General features: G+C 46.9%; 1 long non-coding RNA gene across 1 annotated transcript in view; it reads right to left on the reverse strand.

Annotated features, from left to right (window-relative positions):
• Positions 1–6,086: 6,086 nt before the first annotated feature.
• Positions 6,087–18,827, reverse strand: part of LOC142250525 (uncharacterized) — a 30,968-nt gene continuing 18,227 nt past the window's right edge. The window contains exon 3 of the long non-coding RNA XR_012725208.1: positions 6,087–6,669. This is a non-coding gene — a long non-coding RNA (uncharacterized LOC142250525). The remainder of the gene's footprint in view (positions 6,670–18,827) is intronic.

The raw sequence follows: 18,827 nt of genomic DNA on the forward strand, positions 1-18,827 counted from the left end.
CTAGTACAGAGGGAAGAGGGCCCTACCCTTGCGGGCTTACATTCTATAGGATTATGGGGAGGAGACAATAGGTGGGGTGTAGGTCAGGCGGCAGCTCCGCACGGTGGTCGGGCGGCAACTCCGCACGGTGGTCGGGCGGCAGCTCCGCACGGTGGTCGGGCGGCAGCTCCGCACGGTGGTCGGGCGGCAGCTCCGCACGGTGGTCGGGCGGCAGCTCCGCACGGTGGTCGGGCGGCAGCTCCGCACGGTGGTCGGGCGGCAGCTCCGCACGGTGGTCGGGCGGCAGCTCCGCACGGTGGTCGGGCGGCAGCGAGTTCATTGTAGATTGTAGGCAAAACTAGGGACATATAACTTTGACAGGATAGAGCTATCTTACCCACAGCTCCCAGATTTCCCATGATCTGAAATCCCTCTATCAGCACCCAGCTTTCCTATGTTCTGATATCCATCTTGTCCTCGGCAAAGTGCTTCCCCATGCTCTGCTATACATCTTTCACTCAGCACCCAGCTTTCCCATATCAGAGCCTGGGAAAGCTGGGTGCTGAGTGAAAGATGTATAGCACAGCATGGGAAAGCTGGGTGCTGAAGGAAAGAGCCTTTTTCCCTCAGCACAAAACATCCCCATCCCCTGATTGTATCTTTGCCCCCCTTCTATTTCGTTGTCAAAATATAATAATGGCCCCCACATAGCCTTAAGGCCGCTTTACACGCAGCGATATCGGTATCGATATCGCTAGTGTGGGTACCCGCCCCTATCTGTTGTGCGACATGGGCAAATCACTGCCCGTGCCGCATAACATCGCCCAGACATGTCACACATACTTACCTGCCCGGCGACGTCGCTGTGACCTGCGAACTGCCTCCTTTCTAAGGGGGCGGTTCGTTCAGCGTCACAGGGACGTCACAGCAGCGTCAATGAACCGCCGCCCAATCGAAGCGGAGGGGCGGAGATGAGCGTGACGTAACATCCCGCCCACCTCCTTCCTTAAGCATAGCGTCCGGGAGGCAGGTAAGGAGAGGTTCCTCATTCCTGCGGTGTCACACGGAGCGATGTGTGCTGCCGGAGGAACGAGGAACAACTTCGTTACTGCTGCAGTAACGACATTTGAGAATGGACCCCCATGTCACCGATGAGCGATTTTGCACGTTTTTGCAACGATGCAAAATCGCTCATAGGTGTCACACGCAACGGCATAGCTAATGCGGCCGGATGTGTGTCACCAATCCCGTGACCCCAACGAGTTCGCATTAGCGATGTCATAGCGTGTAAAGCCCCCTTTACAAAGAGTATAAAGGGTCCCACATAACCAATCATATATTAGAATACACCTCCATAGTCCTCCATGTATAATTATGCAGCCAGCCTCTCCAGTCCTCCATGTATAAAGCAGTCTCTCCAGCTATGATGTACTATGAAGTGTTTTGTCTCACCCTAGCCGCTGAAGGTGATGCCAGAGGATTCGGGTGGAACCTCAGCCCGTCATTACCAGACGAGGAGGAACACCCAAACCGTAAGTTTTAACAACAAACATGTACCTCTAAATGATATATCTACATATAATTTGCCTTTTTAAGTTGTACCATTCCCTCCATAGAAATACCAACATTAGAAGACCTTCAGGCCTCACACAGGAGGATTCTGGCGACACAGCGCACACTGGCAGCGGCACAGCGCACACTGGCCACAGCAGTTAAGCAGCACGGAGTGCAGCTGGCCAAATATGTGGCATCCCAACAACAGGGCGGCCGATAATATATTTTTTTTGCTTGTTTAAAATATTGTTTTTTATGTTTATTTGTGTGATTATTGCCCATCAGTGTTTTTGGGCGTAGACATGACAACACTGACAATAAAAAGTTTTTCATACCTCATTTTTGTGGTCTCCATGAATAGTTCCAGTAGGACTGCATTTTGCTTGGAGGAATAGATCTGTTTGAAGTTTTGCATTTAGATCCATACTCACCATGTCCACCAAAACCCTGATGCTGCCAATCCATGTCCGTGTCCTGGGGAAGCCTCCGATCACCGTGCAATCATCCAGTGGGCATTCACGCCGGATAGGTACAGGGAGTGGAAGGACCAGTGACGCACGTGCGGTCACTTAACGTGGTGACGTCAGGAAGGTATTTCAGCTTACTGTACTTCGCAACTTCACCTGCGCTTCTGCACAATGGATCATACTACGGGAAGAAGACAAGATCGGAGGATTTCCCCATGTATCGGCAGCATCGGTGGATGTTGACTATGGATATATGTGGCTGTGTGTATGTATGTATGTACCAGTTAAAGACACAAACACTGAGTGCAAGAGGGAGGGACCCCTGTTTGCTACACGGGACTCTGTGTGTAATTCTTGTGAACTGTGAGTACACCATTTACCGCCGGTCCAACTCGGCACGTCACCTTCCCCAGCCATTTTTCCCATACACCTGGGACTACACCTCCCCTAACCATCTCACCATCAGTCACCACAACCCACGGGTGCCCTCACCGACAACTCACTCCACAGTAAGTACGAGCACGGGTACGGCCACCGCTGCTTACTACCAGGCCAAAGGCGGGATGCAGATGGGTTGGTGCATGTATACAGATGCATACATGTAATATAATGATTGTGAGTGATGATAGATGTTTACTTGCTTTTTGAAATGACAACTACCAAACAGCAGATATACATTTTAAAGTGTTTATAAAACATGTAAATTAAAACACAAAAATATTAAGGTAGCAACATCAACTGTTTAGGAAGAGATGTTTGTAAGCAGGCTTGAGAGGGTGCACGGCCCGAAAAAAGCCATTGATGACAGCCGTACAAAGACAACAAAGGGCGAAAACTGTGGCCATTGAAATTTTAAAAATGGTGGAAGGACAAGTGCAGCCAATGGTGTTTGAAGCCTTCATATTGTGTAGGGTAGGGTAACTGGAATTAAAAAACAATCATTGTTGCGAAGAAAATTAATGGCTGCTGCCCTCCGCTTGGCCAGCCGCATAACGGGACATCATCAGAGCATGATGGTCGAGCTTGGCCATCAGTCTCCTCTGTGCGAATATAATTCTTCTCTGCGCAGCAAGAATACTTGAGTGAGAAGAGACGAGGTCTGCCAAAGTTGGGATTCCTGTGGAGGGAATGGTAAAGGTTTTAAATTATAATTTTTGTTTCTGCTTAGTATTAAGAGACATACGAGATTCATGTTAAACACTTACGGCTTTCCTCCTCGTCGGACACAGAGGGACTGATGGACCCTGATGTGGTTGGAATACCGCCTATACAAACAAACAACATTTAATAGTACATGACAGCTTTATGTTTTGCAATTTATATGGAGCTTATGTTATGTGAAACAATTACCGGAAGCCGATCCAGCTCTTCCTCCACCGGGGGCTCTAGCTCCACCGGGGGCTCATGGTCCTCTGCGGGCTCTGGATCCTCCGGGGGCTCATGTTCCTCTGGATCCTCCTGGGGCTCATGCACCTCTGGGGGCTCTGGATCCTCCGGGGGCTCATGCTCCTCTGGGAGTTCCTGCTGTGGTCCTGAAGAGAATTAACCTTATTACATACATATATCTATCTATCTATATATATATAATCAACATATCTATCTATATAGATAAGTATATGTATATACCTATTATATGTATGTGTTAGGCACCCTTCACACGTCCGTGTTTGGCCCGTTTCCGTATGTACCGGAGACACGGCCAAACGTGCACCAATGTTAATCTATGTTTGAGGTCACACCTGCGTTATTTCAGAATGTTCGTGTGTCTGTGATCCGTATGTGTTTCCGTTTTGCACGGAAGCATGTCCATTTTCTGCACGGGACATGCACACGCGGACACCATGAAAGTCAATGGTTATGTGCGCACAATACGTGACACGGATGCATCTCTGTATGCTCCGTGTACGTTTTGTGCTTTTTTCTAGTGATGCCGGTCATTCATTGTTTTCCTGCCTATGTCTGTCAATCTACCTCAATACGTCGGTCGGTCTCTATGTCTGTCGGTCTCTCTCTGTCTTGTCTGTCCCTCTCTCGCTGTCTGTCGGTCAGTCTCCCCCCCTCTCTGATACTCAACGTTCCCCGATCACCGGAGCGGCACGGCTGTTTTCTAAACTCCGACGGCTTTTCCTCTTTTGAAAAAAGCTGGCCACTCATTAAACAATCTCCTTATTACCCCGATTGCCAACGCACCAGGGCCAATCGGGAAGAGCCGGGTAGAGTCCCAGAACAGTTGCATCTATTGTATGCGGCCATTCTGGGCGGCTGCTGGCTGATATTGTTAGGCTGGGGGGGCTCCCCATAACGTGGAGCTCCCCATCCTGAGAATACCAGCCTTCAGCCATGTAACTTTACCTTGGCTGGTATCAAAATGGGGGGGGACCGCACGTCGTTTTTAATTTTTTTTTTTTTTTTTTACTGCACAGTATAGTCCCACTCCCCGGCGGCTGTGATTGGTTGCAGTGAGATAGCTGTCAATCAGCGAGGGGGCGTGTCTAACTGCAAGCAATCATAGGTGCCGGTGGGTGGGGAAAGCAGGGAATACGAGATTGTTTAATGAGCGGCCGGCTTTTTTAAAGAGGAAAAGCCGCCGGAGTTTAGAGAACAGCCGTGCAGAGCCGCGCTCCGGTGATCGGGGAACGGTGAGTATGAGAGAGGGGTACTCCATTCAGTTACACTGAGGATTAGCGTTCACCGGTGAGTCCTTCACGGGTGACCGAAAATCAGGATGCGACACCTAGACACAGCCGTGGTATGACAATGAATTTGAGTTAAGTTCACCCCAGTTCATTCTCTATGCGCGACTCTCTGCTGTCAGTGGGTATGTATCTACGACATTGTGCATCACAAACACGCATAAATTCACACGGACAACACATACACATGGCAGTTATTTCTCACACGCATAAACGGACAACCAACACGCACACACGGCTAGCATATGTCATTCACACAGATGGTACACGGACACAAAAAAAAGGACACAAAAACGGAAAACGGACTCGAAAAACGGACGTAACACACGTGCATGTTTTTTCAAGGACGTGTGAAGGGGGCCTTATATGTCTATATCTATATATCTATATCATTATATATAGATATATATACATACATATATACATTTAATACCATTATACATTCCCTAGGCCCAACCTTCTACACCCACCTTGATTATGCAGCCTCTCTGCCCGTATGGCTGAGATCCGGTCGCTTGAACGATAACGCAGATCCGCAAGTTTTTTACGGATCTGTGAAGAAGTCCTTTCCACATGGAATCTTCTCCTCAGACCTCTCTGGATCCTCCTCAACACTGATTTTTTATGTAGAAGTGGATGCTCATGCGACTCATGACAATTATAGTCACGAGCATCCACTTCCCTTATCAAAAACCGGACATCAGCCTCCCCCCAAGCTGCAGCTCGCCTGCGTGCTGCCATGTTTAATTATCGGACGCAGTTGCGGTTACGTAGGCAACGCAGGTGCGTCGCCAACGTGCACGCCTCCTTGCATGATTGGATGCATAGTGTCACATGGACGCTAGCTGCAATCAGATTGGTGGTGGGGCAGTGAACCCTGCTCCAGCCAATGTCTAAAGATATTGCATCTTTGAACATGGCTGGATTATAATATTTCTCCAAGTTTGACTGGTGACATATTAGAATTGTTATTATGATTGAAGGTGAAAGTGAAACTGTCACTTTCAACTACAAATCAGTGAAGCCGGTCACCAGAGGAACTACAGGAACGGACTCCCGCCATGACGCATACGGTGCGTCAAGGGTCGCTTTAGCACCAACTGCGTGCTCACAAACCATGTTCAGAGTGAAAACGCAAAAGGGATGTCGTTTTGGTCGCAGATTCCGTGACGCTAATACGACCCCGTTAGTAAAAGCTATATAGAGTAGACGGCTTCATTGATTTGCATTGCTGGGAGTGCAATCATTTTTTTTTTATTTTCCTTTTTTTTAAATCGCAACTGCATATGTAAATTGCAAGTAAAGAAGAGCCCAAAATTGTTTTCCACCCATATATTTTGATATTTTTATATATATACACATATATACTAGCTGTACTCCCCGGCTTCGCCCGGGTTAATATCTGCTGTTAACAAAACAGAATGTATTAACAAAAATGTATTCTGCACACAAAAAAAAACCACAGATATAAATGTAATTATTAAATTGTTGCCTATATTGACCAATCAGAGCTCAGATTAATTAACTGTAGCAAAATAGAAGCTAAGCTGTGATTGGTTGCTATTGACAGCCTGATAAATCTCCAGGCAACAGAAAGCCCTCCCCCCTGACAGTATATATTAGCTCACACATACACATATATGTTAGGGCCAGGTGGACGGGCAGACCCAGGAGGTGGATCCACTGGGCCGAACTCCTTGATGATGGTAAGGGGTCCGGTAGCTGGAGCACTACAGGTAGCAGAACAGTCCGTGTATAAGAGGAGAATGCAGAAGTCCCTGGGACCACGGAGTCACTGATGGTAGTCCGGGTGACGAAGCTCAGGTTCGGAGGCCAAGATGTTGTCAGGCGGAGTCCGGAACCGATGGAGCGAGCAGACGGGTCACCGCAGGGATCAGAGATGGAACGGACTGTCAGGATGGCAGATGGGCAGCGTTCGGGATTCGGCAGGACCGGGTGGCGAAGCAGGATCGGCTCTAGAAGAGAGAGAGGTGAGTATCTCACAGGAACACAAGGAGACCTGACTCCTAGCTTGGGAAACACGAAGAACAGGCCCCGCCCACTTGGACATTAAACCCCTTTATACCCTGTACTTGCGTGTTCAATTTCCTGTCAGTGGACGCTGGCCCTTTAAGAGAGGGTCAATGACCGCGCGCGCCCTAATGCGCATGCGCGCGGCCCGGGTGCCAGAAGCCAGAGGAGGGAGCGGTGAGGAGGAAGCAGGAGAGCCGGGCTGGGGCTGGGTTGCCATCGGACGCCGGGAGCGGGGACCGGGCTGCCTGGGGACCGCAGGCGATGAGGCAGGAAGGCTGTGGAGCAGGGAACCAGGAAGCCTGGCACGGGAGCGGCGGAGCGCGGCAGGGGAGCCGGTAAGGAAGGCAGGGGAGCCGGGGAGCATGGAAGAGGAGCCGGGGAGTGTGACAGGGGACCCGGGGAGCGTGACAGGGGACCCGGGGAGCGTGACAATATAGACAGGTCATGTGACTGACAGCTGACGTATGTCCTATGTGTTACATTTGTTGTTCTTGTAGTTTGGCTGCTTATTAATCAGATTTTTATTTTTGAAGGATAATACCAGACTTGTGTGTGTTTTAGGGTGATTATGTGGCGAGGCTGGTGTATGTGTGGTGAGATGTGTGCTGAGGGTGGTATATATGTTCAAGCACGTGGTAGTGTGTGGCACATTTTGAGTGTGTGTTCATATCCCTGAGTGGGGTGAGTATCTCATGTCCTGGCTCCAACTTAGCAACTGTACGGTATATACTCTTTGGCGCCATCGCTCTCATTTTTTAAGTCCCCCTTGTTCACATCTGGCAGCTGTTTGAAACGAAAAGTGTTGGGGGCACTTTTTCACCATTATGTAGATAGGGCAAGATTGATTATTAATTCGAACGCGCGGGGTTAAAATTTCGCCTCACAACATAGCACCCGGCGCTGCCCGGGATAGTAACTGTCTCTCTGTTTCTCTCCCATTCTCTGTCTGTCTCCCCCTCTGTATATATCTCTCTGTCTATCTCTCTCTCTGTCCCTTTCCCTGTCTGTCCCTTTCCCTGTCTGTCCCTTTCCCTGTCTGTCCCTTTCCCTGTCTGTCCCTTTCCCTGTCTGTCCCTTTCCCTGTCTGTCCCTTTCCCTGTCTGTCCCTTTCCCTGTCAGTCTCTTTCCCTGTCAGTCTGTATCTTTGTCTGTGTCTATCTCTTTGTGTCTGTCTCTTACTTTATCTATGTCTGTTTCTTACCCCGTCTGTGTCTGTCTCTTTCCCTGGCTGCATTGTGACACGCCAACATTCCATATAAGGGCGTGGCTGCGCATTCTTCTGAAGTTCTGGCTGCACTGTGGCTCCGAGCTCCATTCGCTTTAATGGAGGCAGGTTTTTGGGCGAATAACTGTAAAGAGCGGGGTTAAAATTTCCCCTCAAAACATAGCCTATGACGCTCTTGGGGTCCAGTAGTGTGAGTGTGCAAAATTTTGTGGCTGTAGCTGCGACGGTGCGGATGCCAATCCCGGACATACACACACACACACACACACACACACACACATTCAGCTTTATATATTCGATATATATATATGTATGTATAGATATAGAGATGTCTAGATAGTTATATATCTAGGTATATATATAGAGATATATCCATGCAACTATTATATATATATATATATATATATATACACAGTATATGTATATATAGATAGAGAGATAAAGATACATATATATCTATATAATCACTGCAGAACAAAAGCAGATTTCATGCGCTATGCATGTATCCCCTCCCATACCCAAAGCGGGGTCTACGTGCAGACTGCACTAAAGAGTGCAGCACTACAAACTGGCTTTTTCTTGTGGAAACATGGTACGTGGACGGACCATTAGTTTTTCAATAAACAACAAGTAGTTTAAAAAGTAAATTTTTAGGTTTATTACACATGATTACACAAAATGAAAGGATTGTTTATATTACATCAGTATACCACTATAAATTCTGATGCTGCCAAGTCACTGCACCAGGGCCATTAAAATATTGGCAGTAGTTTTCTCGGCAGGCCTTCGCATCATCCTTTGTTCTGCCGTGCACGACTGGTTGAAGGCCTGCAATTGTAGGATCGTTTTTACGCCATTCACCAAGCTCCACTTCCCCATTTGTTGGGTCTACAGAGTCCACAAAGCCAGGTGGACAGTACCCAATAGCATCGCGCCGCCGAAGAAAGTTGTGCAACACGCAACAGGTCAAAACAACATAGTCTATTGATTCAAGCTTCATGTTTATAGGTGTGTGGAAAACTCGAAAACGGTTGGCCATGATCCCAAAAGCGTTTTCAACAACCCGACGGGCCCTTGACAGACGGTAATTGAAAATTCGTCTTTCCACCGTCAGACTTTTTTGAGGGAAAGGTTTAACAAGATTTGCGTGAAGCGGGAATGCCTCATCGCTGACAAACACAAAATTAAGGTTGTCTCTAGTCTCAGAGTTGGGTGGCAAATTCAGTTCACAGTTGTCCAATCGCTCTCCAAAACGTGTGTGCTCTATAACACCACCATCGGAAACCCTTCCATTCATGCCAACTTCAACAGTTATAAATTCATAATTGGCGTCAACTAGGGCCATCATAATGACGCTAAAATAGCCCTTGTAATTGAAGAAATAGGATCCGCTGTTCCCTGGTTGGGTGATCCTCACATGTTTCCCGTCCAAAGCCCCACCACAGTTAGGGAACTGCCAAAGATGGTCAAAATCAGAGGCAATCTTTTTCCATTCCTCTTTTGTTTTGGGAAACTGCATGTAGCTCCTGAGACTGCGGACAATCGCATTACATGTCTCCGGAATTATAGTACTGAGCAGTGGCCTTGAAATGGCTGCAGAAAAATGTAAGTCTTGCAGTGAGCGTCCAGTGGCGAGGAAACGCAGTGTGACGGACAATCTTTCCTCTGCCGGGACAGCAGCACGCATTCGTGTATTCTGCCGTTTAATATATGGCTTGACACTCTCCAGTATTAATTTGAAAGATTCCTCTGACATGCGCAGATAGTTCCGAAAATCATGAGGATTGTTCTCCTGCAGCTCTCTGACTAGTCGCATGTGGGAGAATTGGGACCTCTTCAGCAGCCACTCTCTGGTCCACATGCGACGCCTTCTTTTTGAACGCATCTGTGCCTCATCTTCTTGCCGAGCTGCCTCAAGCAGCAATGCAGAAACCAAAACAGCACGCTCGGTGTGGTTCATGATGTGCAAACTGCAAAATAAAATGATAAATGATATAAATATCAACCAAAAAAAGAACTAATTTATTATAATCGCACACACACATAAAATGCAGCAGAAAGAGAAAATGAATACTGACAACAAGCAGTATAGGCTTGTAAGTGTCAAAACATGAACACAATGCAGAATACTATCATATCAAACAACACCGCAAATTATACCTACCAAAGAAATATGTAATATAAAACTATCAGAAGGTGGAAGATGAAAGCACGGAGGTCTCTAGTGCGATCCCGCCAACAGAGAACGTAAGTGCGACCTCGTTGACTTCTTAATCAAAGCCGCAGTCGTGACCACCAATTGGAGTTGAAGAAGCCGTTAATAAGATCCGCAAACCAGCACGCAAGCTTGGAGGTCTCTACTACGATCCGAAAAGCTGTATGAACGAAGGACGGAAGTGAGAGACCTTTTGCTTAGTTGTGACCACCAATCGGAGTTGAAGAGGGAGGCCTAAACCACGCCTGCGTCGTTGAATTCTGAATCGCCAACTAGTTGCTGGTTGTTGATACGGTGTCAGACATGTTCCCAGCGGGACACCAACAACCAAAAAATGGCCCAGGTCATTCAGCAACAACCAACAACTTCACAGCAGGGGCCAGGTTGTTGCTGGATGTCACACACAGCAACGTCGCTAAGGGGATCGCTGTTACGTCACAAAAAGTGTGACTCATCAGCGATGTTGCTAGCGATGTTGCTTAGTGTGACGGGGCCTTTAGAGGGAGTGTAGTAGAAGTGTGGCCAAGATAGAACAATTAAATGGTCTGTCTAATTAAAGGGGGTTTACGATTTAACCGATTAGGAGAGCCAACTATTTAGTATTTAATGTGAAAGGGAAGTTACAGGATATTGAATGTTGTTGTGCCGTCCATTCTTTTCTTCATTCTGTACCCCTTTATAATGATTATCAGAAAATCAATAAAAACTGGTTTAAAGAAAAAAATAACCTACCGAGATGAAGCACTGTAAAAGGGACCAAATGTAGTAGGCGACAAATGAACAAAGCAAACATGCCACAGCTGAGCTCTGAAATGAGACACAAACAGGACCGCAGAAAGGGACAAATGACTTTAATAACACTTTGCGTCCGCCTTATCAACCACGGCGGACAAATTTGAACACAGTTGTGAACACCAATCATAGTGGGGTCTGTGAAGCATTGCGTGTAGAGACACGCCTGAGTCGCAGATGACGTACGCACTAACGATGTTGTTCGTCGTTGGCAGGGTGTCACACGTATGAATATGTCTACTGCATTCAACAAGACGAACAATATTTTGAAAATGAACGACGTGTCTGCCATCAAAGATTTTCGCAACTGTTGCAATCGTTCAGGGTCGCTCATAGGTGTCACACGCAACAACGTCGCAAACGATGCCGGATGTGCGTCACGGAATCCGTGACCCCGACGACATATCTCCCGATAAATTGACGTGTGTAACGGGCCCTTTACACACAAGATTATGCCTGATGGCAAAAAACTGATGTGTGAAACCAGCCTTAGGGCTCATGCGCACGTAACTGCTGAATATTCTGCAGCGATTTCACAGCACATGTGCGCTTCAAATCGCTGTAGAAACACTGCATAATGGATGCCGTTTTTTTGCAGAAAAAAAAGCCGATTTCATGCGCTATGGCTGCTGCCCCCACCATAGACAGAGTGGGAGCTGCATCCATAGTGCACGGAATAATTGACATGCTCAATTTATGAACACACGGATTTGGGTCAAAATTTTAACACCCAAATCGCTGCGTTCATAAAAGCATCATGCGCACATGTCATGCACAATCTACATAGATTGTGCAGGGGATGCAGGACGCATGCATTTACGCTGCAGTGCAATACGCAGCGTAAATGCATGCAATTACGCAATGTGCGCACGAGCCCTTACTGGGAAAGAGAGACGGATTCCTTCCCCAGTCCAGGTTTTGTAGCAACCTCATGTCCATCATTTGGTTTAAATCTTGTAGGACACATCAGGGTGGGTCTCAGTTGAGAGCCAGGCTTGTTCAAGCAAACACATGCTGTGTGAGCCGGCTCTGTGTGGAGTGAACACAGGTCAGGAGTGTGAGCCTGGGAGAACCTAAACAAATCCCTGCAGTTAACAGGGTCCTACTATGGCACTGCTAAGGTAACAAGACTTTTATACAAAGGATTTGTTTATATACACCGGCTTCGATCCGGAAGAGACTTTATTTGACTATGGAAAACTGGATCTATTTATGCTGCAACAATAAATAGACTGTTGGTGTGAACACGCTACTGCCCCACGTTTTTGCCCAAGCAACAGTGCTACCTCACCTTGGGGTGGAGAATGTGGGCAGTGCAGCCTGGTTGCTAGGGGCAACAACCCAGTTTCCACGTGTCCATGATCAAGCCTACAATGCTACAGTTTAACCCAGCAGTCACCATGGAGGATCTTGTAAAGCAGCTGGCCCAGTCTAGTGCTCAACTACAGCAGGCTTTTGCACAAACCAGTACACAACAGCAACAGGCTAGTGCTCAGCAGCAACAAACCAATGCCCAGCTCCAGCGGGCGTTAGTTCAGCAATGGGAGACAAACAGCTTGTTGATTCACCAGCTTACAGCTCTGCGACAAGCATTCCCAGCGGCAACTCCAGGTCCCCCAGTCCCTCCTGCGGCTCAGGACAGAGTAAGGGTGGCACTTATAAAGATGAGTGCAGAGGATGACCCAGAAGCTTTTCTCACCGTGTTTGAGAGGACCGCTGAGCTAGAGAAATTGCCTATCGACCGTTGGACTGATGTCGTGGTCCCGTTCTTGGTGGGTGAACCCCAAAAAACCTACCTGGATCTCAGTGCGGAGGATGCCAAGGACTATGGCGCACTGAAAGGTGAGATCCTTCCACAAATGGGGGTTAATAGTTATCTCCAGACCCAGCAAGTGAATCAGTGGTCCTTTGTGGAGGGAAAACCTGCACGTTCACAGGCCCATGTCTTACTGGACCTTGTGAAAAAATGGATCCAGCCGGAGACCTTGAGCCCCGGACAGATGATTAAGCGGATGGTGATTGAACGGTTTGTGCGGACTTTGCTAGCCCCATTCAATGGTGGGTGGGCCACGGGGATCCCGGTACCCTAGACCAACTAGTGAGTTTGGTGGAACGCTACACGGCTACCCAGGAGTCGGTCCGGGACTCTGCTTCACGGCGGGCACTCTGTAGGTATACGCCCCCTACACAATCAGCAAAAGACTCCCGTCCTGCCTCGGGGGCTGCCCCTTCTCCAGCCCTTGCAGAGAATAAATCCCAGACTAAGGTCAGCCGAGGTCCCGGTTCCCTTAAAAGTCGGACATCCGCAACAGGGACATCTTTGCTGTTATGTGCTGGCGGTGCCATCAGCTGGGGCATATGATTTCACAATGCCCGCTCACATCAGAACCCATGGACTGCCGGTACGCTCGCCGGGAATCAATGGATACCCATACTGTTTGTGCCGTAAGCACTGTCACTATGGGGGAGGAGCCCCATCTCTGCAAAGTACGTGTTATGGCTGTACGGCAGAGGCTTTGTTGGAGTCAGGAAGTGTAATGACTCTCATTCATGCATCCTTGGTCTCCGGGGAAAACCCCACAGGACACAAAGTAGGGGTACTCTGTATACATGGAGACCTCCGTGAATACCCTACGGAAAGGGTCACCATTTCTACCTCATGTGGAGAGGTTCAACATAAAGTGGGGGTGGTGAAAACACTCCCTTATGATGTTATTTTGGAAAGAGACTTGCCCCTGTTCTGAACATTATGTGGAAGGCGACCCAGCCCTCCGAGGTGTATGATTGAATCAGATCCTGAACCGGAAGATCCCAAATCAGGGATACCTGCCGTAGGGGTCACCAGTATAGGGACAGAGTGTAAGCCTGACAGGTCCCCCCTAGAGGTAATGGCATGATTTCTTTTTTGCTGATGAAGGAGACGGAGATATCTCTGAAACGCGTAGCCTTGTAAAAATAAAAAGGAAGTCTTTTTATCTACTGCATCTGTGGTTTTTAGCGCGGCGCAAAACCCGTTTCTTTTCTCTATATATTTTATTCCAGCTAATTTTGCAACAGCACAGCTCCGGGACCCTACCTTGGTTTCAGGACGTGGAAAAGTACAGGTAATTGATGGGGTGCCCCAGCAGCCTGGTGCCAAGCTGGAAACTCCCTACGTGGCTCTCAAGCGAGAGTTGCTTTATTGGGTTGATAAAATCCAGAGGGAAATAGTGGAACAGTTGGTGGTCCCTCAGCCATACCGCCGTCAGGCCTTGGAATTGGCTCATAACCACCTAATGAGTGTGCACTTAGGTGAAGAGAAAACGTGGGAACGCATGTTCCAGTGGTTTTACTGGCCAGGGGTCGGCGCAGAAATTAAGAAGTTCTGTGAGTCCTTCCCTTATTGTCAGTTGACCGCACCCATGCACCGTTTTCGTAGTCCTCTGATACCTTTACCCATTATACAGGTGCCTTTTGAGCTGATTGCTATGGATCTGATTGGACCCATTGTAAAATTAGCCCGTGGTCACCAGCAAATCCTGGTAGTGATGGATTACGTGACGCGTTATCCGGAGGCCGTTCCACTGCGTCACACCTCGGCGAAGCTTATTGCTTGGGAGTTGTTTGCCATGTTCTGTCATGTGGGGTTACCCAAAGAAATCCTGACCGATCAGGGAACTCCCTTTATGTCTAAAATTACTAAGGAACTGTGCAAATTCCTTCAGATCAAGCAGCTACGCACGTCAGTGTACCATCCCCAGACCGTTGGTCTAGTGGAACGTTTCAAGTTACTTACATCTGAGTCCTCTAAAGGCCTTATTTCTGAACTGTACAAAAGATTACTACCTGCCCATCTGGAGACATACCCACTAACTGTTAAAAGTACATGGGAACGGGACGTTGGTCCCCTGACGGAAGACCAGTGGTCCAACATTCTAGAACAGGTCCCTAAACTGGCGGTCTCTGAGTGCCAAAGGCTTTCTCAAATATATCTCATCCACAGGGTATATAAAACTCCCAGCCTATTATTCAGGATGGGACTTAGACCAAATGCACAATGTGTTAGGTGTGGACAGGATGATACCCCTTTGATGCATGTTATGTGGGAGTGTGGACACATTGGTGATTTCTGGAGACAAACCCTGGGTCTCATAGACCAAATATATCATATCACAAAATAGCAGTAACCTCGTTTATGTTTGTTTAGTCTGTGGGAGGGAGGAGTAGACCCGGACTCTCCAACAGCCCTGGTAATAGCGTACCTATACGTATCCTGTATCAAGCAAGGAAGATACTGGCATACCATTGGTTAGTTCCTCTACCACCAACATTACCAGAGCTTAAAAATAAATTAAATATGTCATTAGATTGGAAAGGGGAGTTTATTTAAAAAGAAAAACACTGAGAAAGTTTTACAAAATCTGGCAGCCATGGATGGAGTCGCCGGGTCTTCCCTCTGGGGCACTAGTGCAGGATGCAATGTTGGACCAGTTACTGTTGTGCTTGCAGTGAATGGAACGTTTGGGGAGTAAAAGTTAAAACTAGTGTTTTCTGTGGCGGAGTGGACTTTGAGCGGCGCTGTGGGAGGGGGCGGGAAGGGTGTGATTGATGACTAAATGGGGAGAGAGAGGCAAGCGGGTATGGAAATATGATGCGGAGCGACATAGCTGATGGAGGAGACTTTTCTATTAGACTGAGGCATTATTGCATAATTTAAACTTTTGTTTATCTGTGGAGCCATGTTGTTTGTAGGCTCAATTTATATAACTGATCTAAGAATCCTGTTTTCTTTTTTTTTTTTATATATACATAGGAAAAAGCTGATTTATAGACAACATATATTTTTTCAATGTACGCTTTTACTAGTTATATAAGATGCAATATATTTTCTCTGTATTGATTCTTAGTTGTTTAATAAAAAATATCTGATTTAAAAATAAAACTCTGAAGGCTATGTTTAAAAAAGTGGTCTCCAAAGAAGGGAAAGATTGGGACATGTTATTGCCCTATTTAATCTTCGCTATCCGCGGAGTCCCACAATCTTCCACCGGGTTCTCGCCATTTGAGTTACTGTATGGCAGACATCTGCAGGGACTGATGGATATTGTTAAAGAAACTTGGGAACAGGAGCCGAATCCTCACAAAAGCACGGTTGAATACGTTATGAGTATGCAGGATCGTATCACGGCAGTAATGCCCATTGTTAAAGAACATTTGCTGGATGCTCAGGCGGCCCAAAGCACTCGGTATAATAGAATGGCCTCCATCCGGTCTTTTAAACTGGGGGATCGTGTCTTAGTTCCAATACCTACTGCAGAAAGTACGTTTTTAGCCAAATGGTAAGCTCCCTATGAGATCTGAGAGAAAGTAGGGGACGTAAACTATAAGGTGTATCATCCAGGTAGAAGAAAACCAGAGCAAATATGCCATGTAAACCTGCTAAAGGCGTGGAAAGACAGAGAATGTATGGTGACTGACGTAATGTTGGACCTATCCTCTTCAGGTGCCTTGACAACCACCAAGGAGGAGTCCCCTGGTGATGAATTGGGAGTAAGGATAGGGGATTCTCTCTCAAAACAGCAGAGACAGGCATCTCGGAGGTTAGTGCAGCGGAATACGGATGTGTTCTCAGACCTACCCAGTCGAACAACTATAATCAAGCATGACATTGTCACCGAGCCTCTAGTAAGGGTACGCATAAGGCCATAGCGGGTATCAGAGGCTTGTAGGCAAGCCATTGTGGAGGAGGTAAAAAATATGCTCCAACTAGGAGTTATTAAAAAATCCACGAGCGAATAGGCCAGTCCCATTGTGCTGATCCCGAAATCAGACGGTTCTTTAAGATTCTGTAATGATTTCCGAAAGTTAAATAAAGTTTTGAAATTTGATATGTATCCCATGCCCAGAGTCGATGAGCTGATGAAGAGAGTGGGACGGGCCCAGTACTTCACAACTCTCGATCTTACTAAAGGTTACTGGCAGGTGCCGCTGACAGAAACGGCAAAAGAAAAGACCGCTTTTGTATTTTTTGTCTACCTATTTGAGTAGAGAACTCACCCCGGTAGAGAAGAACTATAGCATAGTGGAGAAGAAGTGCCTGGCCATAAAATGGGCTCTGGAGTCCCTACGCTATTACCTGCTGTGGCGACACTCACCTGGTGACAGACCACTCCCCGTTGGTCTGGATGAGGAATGCCAATGTACCACAGAAAAGTGAAAGTTCTGAAAAGAGAGAAACCACCTGGTGGCTAGCATTTCTCTCCTTGCAGAACTTTCACTTTTCTGTGGAACATTGAGCAGAGAGGTTGCAGGGCAATGCGGATGCCCTATCCAGGGGCCCCTGTATGTTGGCAAATGTTCAACCCCGCCCATTTGAACTGAGGGGGGGGATATGTGAGGCAGTGACCGAGTAATATTTGAAGGCCGCTATGTGTCCCCCAGAATGTGTCTGGAAACCCTCTGAGTTTGCTATAGCTATTACTGGGAAAGGGAGACTGATTCCTCCTCCCAGGACAGGTTTTGTAGCAATTTCATGTCCATCATTTGGTTTAAATCTTGCAGAGCACATCAGGGTGGGTCTCAGTTGAGAGCCAGGCTTGTTGAAGCAAACACATGCTGTGTGAGCTGGCTTTGTGTGGAGTGAACACTGGCCAGGAGTGTGAGCCTGGGAGAACCTAAACAGATCCCTGCAGTTACCAGGGTCCCACTATGGCACTGCTAAGGTAACAAGACTTTTATACAAAGGATTTGTCTATATTCATCGGCTGCGATCCGGAAGAGACTTGGTGTGAACACGCTGCTGCCTCACTGCCTCACGTTTTTGCCCAAGCAATGTTGCTACTTCACAATATATATACACACATATTATATATATATATATATATATATATACACAGAATAAAGTGGAAAATGACTCTTGCTTGGTGTGTAGAATAAATCAATCTGCTAAGCAAGCTGTGTATTGAGTATCAAAGATAGAAATGTACGACTCAATAATGTCCTGTGGAGAGCACAGAGAAGTATAGCGTGTGCTATTTGCTACGGTCACAGTGTGAAAGAATCTTCGGAGACTAGTCGCACTAGTGCCAGCCAGTGCTGTAACTGTGTCAGATTCTTTGCTTGTCACTGAGACAGGTGTAGGGCCTGGCTCTCATCCTAATGGGCCAATCATGTCCAGCTCTTCTGTATAAAGGAATTAATTCTGCCTCAGGCTGACGATGGTGATATCGTTTTCTTGAGTCAATCTAGCTCCAGTGAAAATGTCTTGGACATCTGGTCCTCCTGTCGGCCATGTGCCTGAGATCCGCTGGATACTTCTTCAGTGTACTCCAGTTTGTTTTTTCCCTTGGAGATCTCCACTGCTGTCTTCTTTTTTTGGATGCAATTTTTTGCCTTTTTCCTAGTCATCTTGATCTCACTTTTTGGAGCCTGGGATAAGTACTTTGAAATAGAATCAAATAAACATTGCACACAAGAGAAAAATGTATGAAAACCATTCAGTCACAAGAAAAAAGACAATTTGTTTTGAAATGCTATGGAAGCTGTTCATTCTCGGTGGAAAAACACATAGTGGAGTTTTTTCTGTCCGAACATAGTTCTGCGTTTTTGCTCTCAAATATGCATTTGTGTTCCCACAGATGTTCTTTAAGAAAGGGACATTGCTGAGAATCCAGTGAAGGCTTTTTCCACCATTTTTGCATATTCACTTTTGGTTGTATTTAGTATTCCACTTCTACAGTTAGGTCCAGAAATATTTGGACAGTGACACAAGTTTTGTTATTTTAGCTGTTTACAAAAACATGTTCAGAAATACAATTATTTATATAATATGGGCTGAAAGTGCACACTCCCAGCTGCAATATGAGAGTTTTCACATCCAAATTGGAGAA

The sequence above is a fragment of the Anomaloglossus baeobatrachus genome, chromosome 9 (genome assembly GCF_048569485.1).
Source record: "Anomaloglossus baeobatrachus isolate aAnoBae1 chromosome 9, aAnoBae1.hap1, whole genome shotgun sequence".
Classification (NCBI taxonomy): Eukaryota; Metazoa; Chordata; class Amphibia; order Anura; family Aromobatidae; genus Anomaloglossus; species Anomaloglossus baeobatrachus.